The sequence below is a fragment of the Perognathus longimembris genome, chromosome 10 (assembly GCF_023159225.1).
Source record: "Perognathus longimembris pacificus isolate PPM17 chromosome 10, ASM2315922v1, whole genome shotgun sequence".
NCBI lineage: Eukaryota > Metazoa > Chordata > Mammalia > Rodentia > Heteromyidae > Perognathus > Perognathus longimembris.
This window is the reverse complement of record NC_063170.1, coordinates 9,102,366-9,120,245: the sequence shown is the minus strand read 5'-3', so window position 1 is coordinate 9,120,245 and position 17,880 is coordinate 9,102,366. Positions and strand designations below refer to the sequence as shown.

At 39.4% G+C, this 17,880-nt stretch overlaps 1 protein-coding gene across 7 annotated transcripts in view; it reads left to right on the top strand.

The window, feature by feature from the left end:
- The window catches only part of Hydin (HYDIN axonemal central pair apparatus protein), a 261,224-nt gene that overhangs the window by 6,381 nt on the left and 236,963 nt on the right, over positions 1-17,880 (top strand). For 5 of the 7 annotated variants that reach the window (XM_048355155.1, XM_048355153.1, XM_048355154.1 and 2 more), the window contains exon 2: positions 15,865-15,980. The exons of 1 other annotated variant lie outside the window; for it this stretch is intronic. The gene's annotated coding sequence lies outside the window, so the exon portion shown is untranslated. Of the gene's footprint in view, positions 1-15,772; positions 15,981-17,880 lie in introns of those variants that run through there. One more of the 7 variants, XM_048355150.1, reaches the window with a different exon arrangement.

The following is a 17,880-nucleotide window of genomic DNA, read 5'->3' as shown; positions in this document are numbered from 1 at the left end:
GAGCAAAAGAAGCTCAGGGATAGTGCCCAGACCCTGAGTGTAAGCCCCAGGATGGGCACAAAAATAAAAATAAAAGGATTTATTTTGGTTCCATGGAAATAAAATTCTCACCTCATTTATTGAACCCTATTATAAAAAATTACCTTTAGGTGTTTTTTTTTTTAACAAAGATTCAGCAACCCAAGAAAGTATTGAAGTATTGACTGTGTAAGTATTGAGTAAGTATTGAGTATTGACTATGGCCGTGGTCCCTTTCTTGTAACAGACCTCAGCAGTGTGAATGGATCTTTCCCAACACAATGGCCTGGAGCTGCTGAGGTCTGTTCGCAGATGAAACCTTGGGAATGTGTTTTGTTTGCCTGAGCACAAATAGGCCCAAGTGTGCTTTGAATGATTTTAGGTACGGGCTTCTGTGCCCACAAGTAAGCAGTTATTTGCTGGTGCAATTAACCATCTGCACCTTATTATGAGGGTGCAGCTGGCTAATTATGCTTGGTGCCATAGGGCAGGTTCAACTCCTCATCTTCCTAGGAAGTGTGTTTGCTGCAAAGGACATTGACCTTTAAAAATGAGCCAGTTCACTTTGAGGTCACTACTCATGGATTTTTACTTTGTGTTTAGCAGTAAAATTCATATATGGGTAGCAATAGTATTGTTCAGGCAAAGTAATTGATACAGATCTGTAGCCCAGGCAAATTATTAGCAGCCAGGAACAAATGAGATCCCTGCTTAGTTAAAATTATTTCGGTTCCTCACTTTGGAAAGTAGTATATCAGTATGGATGTCCGTGTGTTCATGAAGTTGAATGGCAACTTGGAGCATCGTTTAGATTTTAAATGGGATAAATGTGTGTTAATTCAAAATCACTTTGTGGAGTGTTGTGTATTATTCTTGTGATTTATTGGATGGACTGAATGAGTCACAGCAGAATACTAGAGAGGAGAACCTTATAGTGTGGGTCAAATTAACTGTTAGTGCTAATCTACCAGCTACAAAGCATCATTTCACTAGAGACTTAAAGAGTTTTCCCAACTGGTACCTACTGCTGTCATTTCATGGGTTGAGTCACTAATCCCAATGACTATGACACTTTGTAGGACAATGATCAAGACATGCAACAAAGGATGTCCAATCCTCATTAGAGCGTTTTAGCCTGGGGGAGGGGATGTACTGATCTCATTAGAGCTCTACCCAGGTGCACTCTCAGGGCAAATGCCTTAACTTCCATGGAGTTTAGACTCCAAGGATTTGCAAGCCATATTGCTATTGAAAATAACTGTCTGGCACCTTACTATAGATCTACTGAACTAACATCTTCACTTCCTGTCTCTCTTTTTAAAATTTAGATTCCACATATGAATAGTATTTTGAAAATAATAGCTGATGAGAATCTGCTTTGTTCTGATAACTCCATGTTACTCCCTTCTCAGCCCAATTCTTTTTTTTTTCCTGCCAGTCCTGGGGCTTGAACTCAGGGACAGTGCTCAGGCCCTGTCTCAATGATAGCACTCTACCACTTGAGCCACAGTGCTTTTTCTGTTTATGTGGTGCTGAGGAATCGAACCGAGAACTTCATGCATACTTAGGCAAGCACTTTACCACTAAGCCACATCCCCAGCCCCTCAGCCCAATTCTTTTTATGTATCCAAAGACTCTATATGAAGGACTCGCATCTCCCCTCCAGGCCCATTCTTTCTATGTATCCAAAGATGGATTATGAAGGATTGACCCCTATCCTATTTTCTCAGGTGCATACAGATACCAGGCAAGCCTCCAAAGTGCAGACTGCCTGACTCCTGCAGGACAGGACAATCTGTCTAAGCCTGGCTGTAAACATTCATTTTGGGCCACCTCCCCCTCCCTTTCCCTTGACCTAATGGCTTTTTCATTAACCTCTGCCTCCTTGCTCAGACCTCATAAAAACCCAGCTCCCGTCCCAGCTTGGACACACAGTCTCCAAGCCTGAGGGAAGGCTGTGTCCCTCACTTCTCTATCTCAATAAACAGTCCTTGCCTGTGGAAGATCGAGTCCAGCCTATTTCCTTCCTTTCTCCATTTTCCTAAAAATAGCAAGGATCCACTTAAGGATTACGTACTACCTGGATTTGCTAAGCATTTCAAAATTCCTCTAGTATAGAATAGCTCTTTTGCCCTTATTTTGAGTTTTGGCTGATTTTCCAGAACATTGTTAGTTTTGAAGAATCAAATTTGACAGATTTTTGTATCTTTTTTTTTCCCATAGATTCCCCTGCCCCACAAATGCTTGTGGACTTAGAAAAGTTGTTTTATTGCTTGTATCTAATAAGTCTCCATATGAAGCCTTTGAAAGTGTTTCTACTATCTTCAGTTTCTGTTATTAGTTTTCCCTCATTGTGTCTTGCATTCTTGTGTAGTTGCTTATTTCAGAGTGTTCCTCATTGTCCTTGAAATTTGGAGGGCTTCTTTGAATTTTGGTATTATGGTGTCTCTAGAAGATTTAAAGTTGCTTCTTTCAAGTACCTTATCCTCTAATCAGGGACAACCCTGGACCAAGCTCATGGCTTGACATTCTCTGGATAAGTTTTTGTTTGTTTGGCCAGTCCTGGGGCTTGGACTTAGGGCCTGAGCACTGTCCCTGGCTTCTTTTTACTCAAGGATAGCACTCTGCCTCTTGAGCCACAGCGCCACTTCTGGCTGTTTTCTATATAGGTGGTGCTGAGGAATCGAACCCAGGGTTTCATGTATATGAGGCAAGCACTCTTGCCACTAGGCCATATTCCCATCTCTTCTCTGGATAAGTTAAATGGTAGTTAATGCACAAAGCTGAGTCACAAACAACTCCATCCCTTAAGGTACTTCTCCTTTTAGTTTTCGTTTTTTTTTTTCTTCTCAGCACTATGGCAGTTTTTACTGTGGCTTGTTGGGGATGCTGACGGAGTGGCCAACTTTAATTTTGGGGCCCTAGACTAAGATAGCAAAGGCTTTTCATTATACTTTCCTTATTAACTTTGATCTCATTGTCCAGCCAAGTCACCCAAGCAGCCGTGTGTGTGTGTGTGTGTGTGTGTGTGTGTGTGTGTGAATGTTTGAAGGTGTGTGTGTGAATGTGTGTACTTTTTTTTTTTCCGGATGAGTAAGTGTCCTAAGGGTTCTGTGGCTATGGTGTTTCAGAGCTAAACTTACTTCTCTGGTGCTTGATTTCTTTAGGGATGGATCTAATAATTGCTTACTATCTTGATAGCTCTTTAATGCTTTTAAGGAGATTCAAGTTTTTTTTTTTCACGTAGGGCATTTAGTTGTGTTCATGTGGATGGTTGGTTCAACTAACTGTTATTTGCTGTTACTGGGAATGGAAGTTCTCGTTCATCTTAGAAAAATATCTTCAGTCTTCAGAAAAATATCTTTAGTCTTAGAAAAATATCTTGTTATTGTTATCCTTATTAGAGATAGAGTCCAGACACAAATATTTCTCATGCTTTTAATGGGAATCATCAGGCCAAACCTTGTGAAAGCAAACTCAGAATTTCCTATGTTGATATTTGTCAACGGGATAAGTGAGAAAAGAAAAATGGTCCTGTTTTGTTCCAGGCAGCTCAAGTACACTGTTATAGTCTGTAACCAATCTGTTATTGGTTTTCATTACTGAATTCTGTTATGACAGCCATCCAATCTGAGTTAAAGGTATTGCACATGACATTTTCATAAAGGTAGACATGCAAGATTTAAGAGCTAGCTGCTAGTGAGGATGTATAAGCCAGAGATCAGTGTTGAAAACACTCAGTGGAGAAGGGTCAAAGGAGCTTGCTGTTCATTGGCTTCTGGGAATTGCCTCTTCCCTAGAGACTGGTGGAGATGCAGAAAGTACTAATCTCTCTTCATCCATGTCAGTGGGAGGCATGGCGGGGTCAACAAGCAAATCCAGACTTGTTCTTAGGTGTATAGCTGGCTTTCTTAAAGGGTTTCTAACATTTCTTATGAAGGGAAAGGTGAGTCCCAGGTATTTTTTTGTTAACAAGACCACTTTTTTTTTTTTTGCCAGTCCTGGGCCTTGGGTTCAGGGCCTGAGCACTGTCCCTGGCTTCTATTTGCTCAAGGCTAGCACTCTGCCACTTGAGCCACAGCACCACTTCTGGCCGTTTTCTATATACGTGGTGCTGGGGAATCGAACCCAGGGCTTCATGTATACTAGGCGAGCACTCTACCACTAGGCCATATTCCCAGCCCAACAAGACCACTTTTTAATAATGTTTACAAGTGGCTAGAATTTTGAGAAAAAAATGCAGTAATGTAAAATGCCTGTAAGTGTAAGACATAACCAGTTTTATAATCTTCAGAATCAATATGATCAAGTTCAGAAAAATCTCAATTTTACTATCCCTTTTCAAAAAAAATTTGTGATCCTTTTGGTTTCTTCAAGTAATAAGAGAATGGAAAAGTTTTCTTCCTTGCTAGGTAGGCAAATAGAAAATGTTTACTTTTGGTCACTGAAGTTCTGGAAATAGCCATTCATGGTAATATGCCAAGAATACATCTCAGATAATGGTAATCATGTCTCGAGTTACTACCTAAAATGAAGCAATTGACGTGTTAAGAAATTAGCTCTGTAAATCTTGGATTAGGTGGCAGGAATGTATTATCTAGATTAATTACAAATAGCCGAGTAGACCTCTAAGTAGCCTTTTACTAGCCTGGGCCTTATTTGTATTGCATTATATTACATCTTCAAATTTATATAAAACCTTTTTCTGCAATAGTAAGATTTTTAGGCATGGACTAGGATTTCTTCTTTTAAACTAACTTCATAACTAAATAAATTTCTGCATCTGATAGTACCAGACTGGGTAATTCACCTACTCTTCTGTTCCAGGCAACTGCAAGAACTGAAGAGATTATAGTCAAAACTTGCTTCAGGGCACTAGAGGGCTAGGGAAATGGTGAAGACACCTAAGGAAGGTCACAGAAGCCCAAGAATGTGAGGCCCAAATCTGGAGCCTCTTTTGTGAGAGCATCTGCAAATATGTACCAGGATGGCATGAGTTGCTGAGTTAAAGAACTGAAGACTATTCTGCTCTAGGGGGTGTTGGAACAGAGCCCAGGTGGTGCCAGCCACTCCTGATTTCAGGACATTTCATTTCCAACACGTTCTATGGTTTTTTGGGTTTTTTTTTGCCAGTCCTGGGGCTTGGACTCAGGGCCTGAGCACTGTCCCTGGCTTCTCTTGGCTCAAGGCTAGCACTCTGCCACTTGAGCCACAACGCCATTTCTGGCCATGTTCTATTTATGTGGTGCTGGGCATCAAACCCAGGGCTTCATGTGTAGGAGGCAAGCACTCTTGTCACTGGGCCACATTCCCAGTCCCTCTATGGTTATTCTTGAGTACTAAAAGCAATAAAGGGTTACAGTGGGAAACTGAGCTAACCCAAGGCCACCCAGGGAACTATCTTGCACATACTCTGTGATCTAACCATTTCTTTCCTACACACACACACACACACACACACACACACACACACACACACACTGCTTGCCTTTGTTCATGGAGAGACATTTACAAAAATGTTTGTGGAATCAGTATTTGTGATAGATCTGAGTTGGAAACAACCCAAATACTAATCAATAGTAGAATGGATAAATAAATCACAGTATATTCAAATAGTGGATTATTAGACATAACTTAAAATGAACAGACTATACAAATGAATAATGAATAGTTTAGTGAGTTATTACAAGGCTATCTGTGGATTAATGGGCCAAAAATAAAGAAAGGAATATTGCCAACACACGAAAAAAGCCCTTGTACTCCCTTTTATCACTAAGCCCTTTGCTTTCAATCTCCCTTATTTACCCTTAGCCTCTTTCCTAAAACAATTTATATTTCATTGTTTAGTATTCATATAGGCACATAAAGTGTTCTGTGTTTACCCTTCCCTTCCTGCTGATAACCCATCCCCAACAGAGCCTGTTTTGCTTTCCTGTCATTCATTTTTATTAGTGTATATTAATTCTACCAAGGAGTTTCTCTATGGTATTTTGCAATTGCATTTATTATTATAATTTAATCAGCAGAATCCCTCTATTGCTCTCTTTCCCTTCCCCCTTCCCTGTCCAACAGTGTTTAGTGCTTTGTTATGCCATTGTCATAGGTAGACTCAATGTATTTCACTAGAATTTACATTATTCTCTTTCCTTTTATACTCTACCTTCTTTTAATTTATTTTGCTAAATCATTATAATAATATATTAAACTGTTCGTTTGTGAGGCACTTTTCTGTATGCATTTATTGTGAAATCTTGCTGATTCACAAAAAATCTTTTAAAAGATTATGTTTTACCTGCCTTATTGAAATTAAGTTCAGGATAATATCATTTCCTCAACCTAAAGACAGCAATTATTTTTCACTTAGAGCTGTGACTCAAGTCTGAATATGGACAGATACGTCATCAAGGTCAATTCCTTGTTTACCACGTGCCAGGAATTGTATTAGTAAGTTTCATCTTCACTCCTGGAAAGTAGTAGAAATCTTCATAATGGTTTGCATATAATATGTATAAGGAAACAGAATGGATAGCACATATCTACATTTGTATCTAGAAAGAGATTTACTATAAGCTGTAGACTCACGGGATTATGAAAGCTAAGAAATCCCACAACCTGTCATCTGCAAACCAGAGATGGAGGAAAGTTAGTGGTCACTTTGAAGGCTGAGCACTGGAGAGCCAATGGTGGGGTCCCACTCTATATCTAGAGGCCTGAAAGCCAGAATCACCAATGACAGGAGAGAACTGACATTCTAGTTCAAGCAGTCAGGCCAGGAGAAGGTGAGTTCTGTTCTGTTCTTCCACAGTGAGTTGGATACTGCCCACTGGCATTGAGGAGAGCAGTGGACTTTACATAGTCCACAAATTCAAATTCTAATCCCTTTTAGAAACTCCTTCATAGGCACACTTACAAATATCCTTTACTCAGATACCCAGTGATCTAGTCAAGTGACACAAAAATTGACTATTATAGTTATTTATTATATTGAAAGATAATTGAATTCCCATGTAAGAAAAGTAATATATTTTGGAACTATAATTCTTATCATAGTATTAATTATAAATTATATGCATAAACAGAACTATTGTAATGAAATCCACTATTTTTACAATTAATATAAACAAATAAAAGTTTTGAATGATATGAATTGGGGCTCACAAAACACAGTAAGAACCTGTTGGTAATGCCCTCATGTTCTCTCTCTGTCTATGCATGTGTGTGTGTGTGTGTGTGTGTGTATTTCTCTTCTCTCCTCTCATTTTTACTTTCTTATATGGTTTATAGTTTCCCATTTGTTTTTTCTACGATCTCTGTCAAGCTTGGAAACTTTCTTAGTTTGAACAAGTTTTTAGCATCTGATATTTTCCTATAGAGAAGCTGTTCTTTTTGAAATTTGAGACATAGAAAAGTTACTTTCCCTTATACACCTGAACTTTACTTTTCCTCATCATAGGTCAAATAAGAGGATTCTTTCTCTGAAAATTGTCTCTTTGATATGCCTCAGATATAAGAAGTCACACCATCCCACAGAGAAACACTGTCTTCAAGAAGGATTTGGAGGGGAAGAGAGCAGAGGCCAATGTGAAACCTATAAAATCTGAAATAATCAAATTTAAAAGAGATCAAACAAATGGAAAAGCCAAGGAGCATACAGCCTTTAAAGACAGTGAAAAAAATGAGAAGATGAAGCAGGATTAGAAACTGAAAACGAATCTTCTTTTACTCAGCAAGGGCCTGGAGAATCCTCCCCCAATCCCCCTACCCACAACCATGGATAACCAAAGTCACATTGCACTGACAAGTATTTTTCTTATTTCTAGTTGACGTTTTCCTGCTAAAATAGTATTCCACATCCCGTGCTATAATGCCCTCACCATGGCAGTGGCAGAAGTTGAAGATTTGTGGACAGGTTTAGACCCTCACATTTGCTTCCAGCAAGCAGGTTTAGTTGAATGGAATCCTTTGTCTTCACATTTTCTTGTTGCTGCCTTTTGTGGTTAACCAAGGGATACCAGGTCCTGTGCAAAGGGAAGAGCTTTATAAACACCACCTCATTACCTCTTCATAATACCCACGGGAGGTGGATGTGGTGCATCGCTTCCAAGATGGCCCCCACTTCTCTCCACTCCTGGCTTTCATGCTCCAGTGCAGTGTCTGCCACACTGAAATGGATGGTCTATGCAGCCAGTAGATATTGTGTATGCAGCCAGTAGATATTGAGTAAATGATGATATGGGTGATGTATGGGTCAAAAAAGACATTGTAGCTTCTCCCATGGTCTCCAGGGTGGTTTGTGCTAGATGCAGCCAGTATTCATGGGTTGATTTTGTTTTCTTTGGCAGCACTGGGGTTGGAAGTTAGGGCTTTGTGCTTGCTAGGCAGCTGCTAGGTAGGTGGCCACTATGTCACCAGCCCTTTTGCTCTGATTACTTTTTTTTTTTTTTTTTTTGGCCAGTCCCGGGCCTTGGACTCAGGGCCTGAGCACTGTCCCTGGCTTCTTCCCGCTCAAGGCTAGCACTCTGCCACTTGAGCCACAGCGCCGCTTCTGGCCGTTTTCTGTATATGTGGTGCTGGGGAATCGAACCTAGGGCCTCGTGTATCCGAGGCAGGCACTTTTGCCACTAGGCTATATCCCCAGCCCCTCTGATTACTTTTTGAGATAGGTTCTCACTTTTTACCCAACTGCTAACCTACTATTTATACTTTTCATTGTAGCCGAGATGACAAGTATGTTCAACCATGCTCAGCTTTTAATGGGTGGTCTCAAGCTTTATCTCTCTCTCTCTCTCTCTCTCTCTCTCTCTCTCTCTCTCTCTCTCTCTCTCTCTCTCTCTCTCTCTCTCTCTCTCTCTCTCTCCAGACCATCTCAGTCTCCCATATAGCTTGGATGACAGGCATGCACCACCATACCTCTATTGGTTAAGATGGGGGAAGCTCGTGAACATTTTTCCCCAGGCTAGCCTTGATCTGTGATCCTCACTATCACTGCCTCCTAACTGGCTAGGACAGCAGACTTGAGCTACTGGTACCCAGTGAGGATATGCAGGAAGCCCTGTTGTAAAGTCTGTGAGGGGAGAACCAATAGCCACACCCAACTTGCTAGTCTTGTGAGTGAGCCATCTAGGAAGTGGATCTTTGATCCCTAGTCAGTCTTTCAGCTAACAGCAGTCTTGCTTCAGTCTTTGACTATAACCTCATGAGAGATCCAAGCCAGACCTACCTAATCAAACTTTTCAGTTATAGAAGTCAAGAACCAAGCAGTAATAAACACTGACATAGTGTTTGTACATACTTTGCTTTGCACAGGACCTGATATCCAATTGCTTTTAGTGTTATCATTAATCTAAAGTTTGGTTAGAACAGTATTTATTATTGCTTAATCATTGCTGATTTTGGCTGGCAATTCATGGGCAACTTGTTATATGGCAACTGGTGACTATTACAGTAGCCTCTCCATTGCAATTGTCATTGTCATTATTTAAATGAAGTCACTGTGGCTCAAGAAGATTAAAGCTGTGACAACTCCAAAGCCTTGAGTCCTAGTGGAAACAAATATTTTAGGTTTTTGGTTCATTCTTGCTGTCATTTCTTTCTGAAAAGAAAACTTTAAAAAACCAACTGGGGATAGCATTTATTTTATCAGTCAAAGCTTAAATTTGTTTAAATGTGTTAAAGGCATGTGAACTATTGAAATGAATGTGTAAATATGGTCCTGAAGTTGTTAAGATTTGTTTACATTTTATATATTTCTCGCTGGATAGAAAGGATCTTAACTCTCCTGAGCTTTAGCTGGGAGCTAATATATCACTTGGGGCTTGGCTTTTTCTGCAGAGAAGGAGGAGATTAGAAATGGAAGATGGTAAGAGAAAAAACACAAAGAAATAAGTTTTGGAGACATTTAGGATGAAAGAGCATGGAGGGGTGGGGTGTGATTATGGTGATCATGATAGTTATTAATGTGACATGTACACATCCCCGTAGCATCTGGAGGCATTCACTAATTTAATAACACACATCACAGAATTCTCTACCAGCAGCAATCCACTCTAAATTTGAACTCATTTGGATCTGGCTCCCTTATCAGTTCCTAGAGGTGAACAGAACATATTCCTATAGAAAACAGATTTTGTGCTTAAACTCCAAGCATTAAACAAGAACAAACCATGATCTGACGGTGCAGATCTAAGAAGGTAGAGCTTTAATGGCAAATCTCATTCTACTTGGTTCTCTTTCCTAAGAGTTAGGTAAGAATACTTTTTTCCCTGTTTTTTCAATGTTCTCTAGAAAATAAAACCAGTATCATAGGTACTGAACACTTAATTAACCTGGACCAAAAGAAGTTGAATATTGACATTTAAATTAAGAAAACAAAAGCAAGCCAGGCATTGGTGGCTCATGCCTATAATCCTAGCTCCTCAGGAGGCTAAGATTTGAGGATCATGGTTCAAAGCCAGTCTGGGCAGGAAAGTCTGTAAGATTTGTATCTACAATTAACCACTTCCAGAAAACTGGAAGTGAAGCTGTGGATCAAAGTGGTAGCTAGCCTTGACTAAAAAAGCTCAAGGACAGTTCCCAGGCACTGAGTTCAAGCTCCACAACTGAGAAAAAAAAAGGAGGGAGGGAGGGAGGGAAAGAAGGAAGGAAGGAAGGAAGGAAAGAAAGAAGGAAGGAAGGAAGGAAGGAAGGAAGGAAGGAAGGAAGGAAGGACGGAAGGAAGGAAAGAAATCCAAAACTCAAGAGGTAAATAGTTATCCTGAGAAATATTTTAGCCTAATAAAAATTCTCTTTAATGAGTGCAATTTAGTATTTATTCAGTTTAGCAATTACTTACTGAGCCTCTCTTTTATGACAGTGATACATGTTTCTCACAATCAAGAAACTTATGTTCTTGAGGTAGAGGAAAGCTTACTGGCAAATAACTGCAATACAGTATATTTAGTGCATTCAATAATAAAGGTATATGCAGTGGGTAGAGTAATTAGCACTCCATATGTACCAGAGAAAGCATCACTTCTGGGTCCTCTTGAGATGGCTTTTGTGGGATGAATAGAAGTTTGGTAGGCAAAATGTGAAGGCCTAAGCTGCCCATGGGAGACACAGATGTGGAAGGAAGGCCACACCTCTCTAAAAAAATGTACAAAGATAGAAAATCTGGCTATTGGGGACTGTGGAAAGTCATCTTTATGGACTAATTTAAAAACCTTTAGTAAACAAGCATATACATGATGTCCTGTGCTACATACTGAGAATGTAGAAAAGAAAAGACACAGTACTGTAGGGTGCCTGTAGCTCACTCGTATAATCCTAGCTACTCAGGAGGCTGAGATATGGAGGATCATGACTTGAAACCAGTCTGAGCAGAAAAGTCCATAAGACTCCCATTTTCAATAAAACAACAAAAAGCTGGATTGAAGGCATGACTCAAGTAGTCCAGCACCAGCCATGAACAAGAAAGCTGAGGGAACACAAGGCCCAGAGCCCAGGTACCAGCACCAAGAAAAAACAAAACCCAAGAAATTAAAAAAAAAAAAAAAGACAAAGCTGCTGTCCTCAGGGAACTTACAGTCTAGCAGGGAACAATGATCATGATGCAGTGAGCACAAGGATGTGTGAGATCTTAAAGAGAGGGAGATTTTAGGAGTCAGAGGAGGTTTCCAAAAGAGGTGATACCCAGGTCCAAAAAGATGAATGGGAATTAGCTGTGGTCAGGGCAGAAAGGGAGGCAATAATGATATTTCAGGGATGTGACACCTGACACATTCTGAAGTGAACTTAAGTTGAGCATCAAGTACAAGACAGGCAGTTTGAATGTCATGGAAAAATGTCACACCAAGGAACCTGAAGAGGAGTCTGGTTTAAAGGATTTCAGTCAGGAAATGACAAGCCCCATACCTCCCTTTAGAAAGGCCTCTGAAGCTGCAATAGGGCGGGGGGTGGTAAGGAGTAAAGAGGCATTATTCTGGGACCAACAAGATCAGCTAAGTTGTTATTGGTGAGGCACAGTGGCTCTCACTTATTTGGAGGACTGCAGTTCAAAACCAGCCTGGGCACCAAGTTGGCGAGACTTCATCTCAACCAATGAAAGCTGGGTATAGAGGCACACACCTGTCATTGGCTAAGTGAGAAAGCATAAATAGGATCATACTACAGATCAGTCTTGGTGCAAAAAGCCATTCAAATCTCTTCAGTTGAAAGGTTCTTTGGTTTATGGACTTTTTTTTTTATTAAAAAAAAACAACATATTGTATCCTAAATAAGGTCGTTAAAAGCAAGGTGTTACATGACCTATGAATTACATGACCTAAGACATTCCAGGAGCATTAGAGCTCACTTTCTTTTTTTTTCTTTTCTATTTATTGTCAAATTGATGTACAGAGAGGTTACAGAGAGGTTACAATTTCATATGTTAGGCCTTGGGTACATTTCTTGTACTGTTTGTTACCTCCTCCCTCATTCCCTCCTCCCCCCTTCCTCTTTTTCCTCTCCCCTCATGAGTTGTTCAGTTGGCTTACACCAAATGGTTTTGCAAGTATTGCTTTTGGAGTCATTTGTCTTTTTATCCTTTGTCTCTCGATTTTGATATGCCCTTTCCCTCCCCTAGTTCTAATACCAGTATATACAGTTTCCAATGTACTCAGATAAGATACAGTGATAGTGCAGGTACAGCCACAGGAAGGGGATACAAGAGGATCATCAACAGTGGAAGCTACGGTTTCACATGGCATGTTGAAAGTAATTACAACAGTGATATAACACTCGTTTCCATAACATGGAGTTCATTTCACTTAGCATCATCTTATGCATTCATAAGGGCATAGCTATTAGGCTCTTGTGATCCTCTGCTGTGACTAACCTAAACCTGTGCTAATTATTCCCTATGAGAGAGACCATAGAATTCATGTTTCTTTGGGTCTGGCTCACTTCACTTAGTATAATTTTTTCCAAGTCTTTCCATTTCCTTACAAATGGGGCAATGTCATTCTGATAGAGGCATAAAATTCCATTGCGTATATATACCACATTTTCCTGATCCATTCATCTACTGAGGGGCATATGGGTTTGTTCCATATTTTAGCTATGACAAATTGTGCTGCGATGAACATTGTTGTGCTGGTGGCTTTAGTGTGTTCTTGTTTGTGGTCTTTTGGGTAGATGCCCAAAAGTGGGGCTGCTGGGTCCTAGGGGTAGAGCTCACTTCCATATGAGTCCTTTGTTAGATGTTGGAGCTAGGTGTTATTAGTAAGTGACCCCTTCATTTCCAAATATTGACTATCTAGTTTACTGGTGGATGGCTCATTAGAAATCCACAAGGATCCATTATCTGTAAGCCAGGATGTAGTGTCTATTAAGATAAGTCTATTAAGATAAGAATAACCACATGCTTATCTTCCAAGTAGAAAGCTTTACGTGTAGTAAGTGAGAAAAAAAGTAAGTTACTAGAACATCAGGGATGCTGAGAATCACTTCCAGCTGATAGGATCTGAAATTGTTCCTGGAAGGAAATGACAGGGCATGGGGTGGAAGGTGGGGATTCATGCAGAGGCAGCCGAAATACGTTGGAGTCCTACTGCAATGATGTGATGTGAGCAAAGTCTTAGTGAAAATACCTTCATCCTTGTAGATGCAGAGCTGCGGAAGCACAAGCCGAGTGCTCAGGCTGAAATTGCATCATTTTGTTAGTGATTAAGCACAAAAGGAAAATGGCCAAACATTATGGGATTTGATGAAAAAGACCTTGGTTATCAGATTTTAATAACTATACTTTGAACTTGATTTTAAAAACAAGGCCATTCTGTAAAATCAGAATGGTTCATTTAAATTGTCGCCTAACATCTTTTTATTGAGGATAAATTCTGCCAGATAATATCTGTGAATCGAAGGATATTCAAAATACACTTGAAAATTGTCAGAATGAAGTTCCTGATTTTGTATTGTTCCTTGGTGAGAGCTCCCCCCTTCACCACACTCTCATCATTGAGTCTTGCCAGTCTTTCTTGACGAATTGGAGTTTCTTTAAAACAATTAGAGATGTGAAGGGAAGTTGCAAGGAAAATACAGAGAGGTCCCTCACACCCAGGCCTCCTATTCCTTTCACTGGTTTCATCTCTTCTAGCTAGGGTACAATATTGATAATATGTCATTGGTAAAAGGTACACATATTTCTGCATCAACTTATCACATATGTAAGTTTGTGCAGCCGCCCCCACAATGAAGATACAGAACAGTCCTTTGTCAGGTTCAGTGACATTACTAGAAATAAACTCATAGCTTTAAAAGCAAGGGAAATGTATCATAGCGTATTTTCTCTCATTTGGTGAAGCTTCCTAAATTTCAAGATTGGCTTGACATTTTCCCTCTATTCATGTGCCTTATTTTGTTGCTATAAACATCTCTTCATGCTACTCCTTTATAATCAGCCTTCTCCCCCTGCCCATCACCATTCTTAACCCTTGACAACCACTGATTTGTTCATCTATAATTTTTGTCACTGAGAATGCTATAGAAGTATAATCACATTATGTGACCTTCTGAGATTGTCCCTTTTGCTTTTTTGTTGTTGTTGTTGTTGTTTTGCTCAAGATCTATCTAAGTTGTCATGCATATCAATAGGTTTTGGGTTGTTTGTAGTTTTATTGTTGAGTAATATTCCATAGTAGGGATGGAGCATAGCTTGTTTGACCATACACTTATTGAGAGACATTTTGATGGTATATAGGGTTTCTCTTTTGCTATTACAAATAAAGTTACTAAGAATAGGGCTGGGGATATGGCCTAGTGGCAAGAGAGCTTGCCTCGTATACATGAGGCCCTGGGTTTGATTCCCCAGCACCACATATACAGAAAACGGCCAGAAGTGGCGCTGTGGCTCAAGCGGCAGAGTGCTAGCCTTGAGCAAAAGGAAGCCAGGGACAGTGCTCAGGCCCTGAGTCCAAGGCCCAGGACTGGCCCCCCCCCAAAAAATAATAATAAGAATAAGAATAACGATGCACAGGTTGTTGTATGAACAAATGCTTGGGAATGTGATTACTGGGTCATGTGATAGGTATATGTTTAGTTTGCTAAGAAACTGCCCAGCTATTTTTCAGAGTGACTAAACAGAATGAATTTTCCTGCATCCTTGCTGGCATGTAATATTGTTCCTATTTTTTTTTAACTTTAGTTATTCTGATATGTGGTGTTTTCTCTTCCTGGCATTAATTTGATGGCTAGTGATGTTGAATTATCTTTTCATGTGTTCTTTGCTACTTATGTATTCTCTTAGGTGAAATGTCTCTTTAAATATTTCACCCATTTTTCTAACTGGATTGTGGGCTAGACAGAATAATGTCCTGTTTCCTGGATAAATGTTGGTGTCCTTACTTTTTACTTGGTTTTCTTCATCCAATTAGGGGTCCATTTGTCATCTTGAATTAGTAGGTTCAAGTCCTTTGTCATACTTAGAACATTTTCAGTTGTTATTTTGTTAAAACCAAACAACAAAAACCCCAAACCCATGTCCCCCCTTTTCTCTTTCTGGATTCACTCTGATGATATTCGTGTTAGATATTTGTCATCATCCCATGGTTTATAAAATTTTCATTTACAACTTCTGTCTTTTCAGAGACATTCTTTGTCTATTTTGTCATTGGTTTCAAACAAGTTCATAATTGTACATTAAAGCATTTTTATGATAACTTCTTTAGAATACTTGTCAGAAATTTCTAGTGCTGCGTCATTTCAGCATTGACATCTGATTGTCTTTACTCACTGAGGTTGAATCAAATGATTTTTCTGTTGATGCCTGGCATTTGGGGGTATTATTAGATTATGAGATCTTGGCCTTACCTGAATAATATGTTCTATCAGCCCTTTGCAGTCACTGTTCCAGTGGAAGAGAGCCACTGCCTTACACTGCCTGATGGAAGTCCTGTTTCTTCTGATCAGTGCCTATTGATACTTGAGAGTGGAGACAGCGAGTACAGGTGAGAGTTTAAGCTCCCTACTAGACTTTTGCTGGCACAACTTAGTTGAGTGGGAGAACTGCCTTATTAAACTGTTCATGTGGCCTCTGCTGACACTGCAGGATGGAGTGGTGGCTCTTGTTACTTCCTGCTGATAGCGAACATCTGAAAGTAGGCTTTCTTTGACATCACTCCAGTCGATGGGGAAGAATTGTCTCATTACCATTGGATGGAGAGGATGCCAGTCTCCTCACTTTGTCTCAATTGAAACCATATTGTATGTGTGATCATTCTCATCACTGGAGATGGAAGTCTACGATCCTCAGCCTTTCTGGATACCATATTGGCAAAGGTTGAGTATCTTGCTACAGCCCAGGGAAGATGGAAATCTAGGATGGCATTTTGAGTTTATTGCTAGGTGGTGCTGTAGTGTTTTTTTGTCTGGCATGTGGCTAGAGGAGATGGGCTTTTTCCAGGATTTTTCAGAGCTGCTCTTTTCCAGACTGTTGCTTTTCAGATTGGTGGCTTATCCAGCACCTAGTCTGAGGTATTGAAGGGAAAGAAAGCAGAGAGAATTCAGGACTCTGTGGTTTAGAGTCTGGGTCTGTAGCTGGCCTGCCTTTGTTCTAAATCTTCTAATCTTCTTTTGTTTTATTGTATATATAATATCCAAGATTTTTTGCTATATTTAATGGAAAGAATAATGGGGGATTTGTGTACTGTATTGTATCTAGCAGAAATTCCTTTGCAATTTAAAAAATGGTAAAAAAAAGTATATTAGTATTTTTAATTATGAAAAAATTTTAAACTTGCAAACATTAGAAGGTATATTATAATCCAGCTTTAACAGTTCCCAATGTCCTCCCATTCTTGATTTATTTTTCCTATATACACACACATACACTTAATCACACATACAATCACATATACACACATACACACACTGAATTATTTTAAAGTGAATCTGAGACATCATAAATACTTCCCTAAATAGCTATAACAGATAAGGACATCCTTAAAAATATTACTCATTGTCCCATAATTCTAAAATAAAATGAACAATAATTTAAAAATATTTTAAGTTTATTGTTACAATAATAAAGATAAAACCACTAATCTTTTGGAATGGATATAATTTGATGGGAATATTACTTACTCAGTTAAAAAATATTTAATCCAATGAACAATACTTACTTTTCTCATTTATTGCTTTTTTCTGGATTATAATCCAAACAAGTTATTCCTTGTATTGGTTGGTTAAAGACTCTTATGATTCATAATTGTCCTTCCTTCCTTCTGTCTGTCTGTCCTCCCTCCTTCCCTCCCTCGCTCCTTCCCTCCCTCCCTCCTATCCTTCCTTCCTTCTATGTCATTTTCCTATAACATTTTCTTGTTTAATGGTTTTTATTAGCGTACACTAGTTGTATAAGAGGAACTTTTGGTGTGGCACTTCCATACATACATACAATATATCATAATCAAGCACATTGCCCTGTCACTCTCCATTCCCTTCTCTGTCTTCTACACCAACAGGTCTTATATATGCAAATCAACTACTTGGTTCATATCCATACTCATTAATCTTCATTAGCTATAACATGTTCTACATTCTAGATTTGCCCTAATTGTATTCTTAAAGTTCCTCTAGTACTTTTATCTCCTCCAACCAGGTTTGTAAGTTTAGGAGGTCTGGATTTTTGTTAGAAGTGCTTTATAGGTGATCTTGCCCTGTGTAGCACCAGGCAGCATATTGTGCCTACTTTTATTCTTTTAGTGTTAAGATTGATTCAGGAGATTCAGGTGTTGTCATTCCTGATTGAGCCATTATGAAATTCCTTAACAACACTACCTAATTATTTTAGCATGATGAACTTTCCTCTCATTAGGGGCTGCAGAATGGTGATATTTTTCTGTCATATTT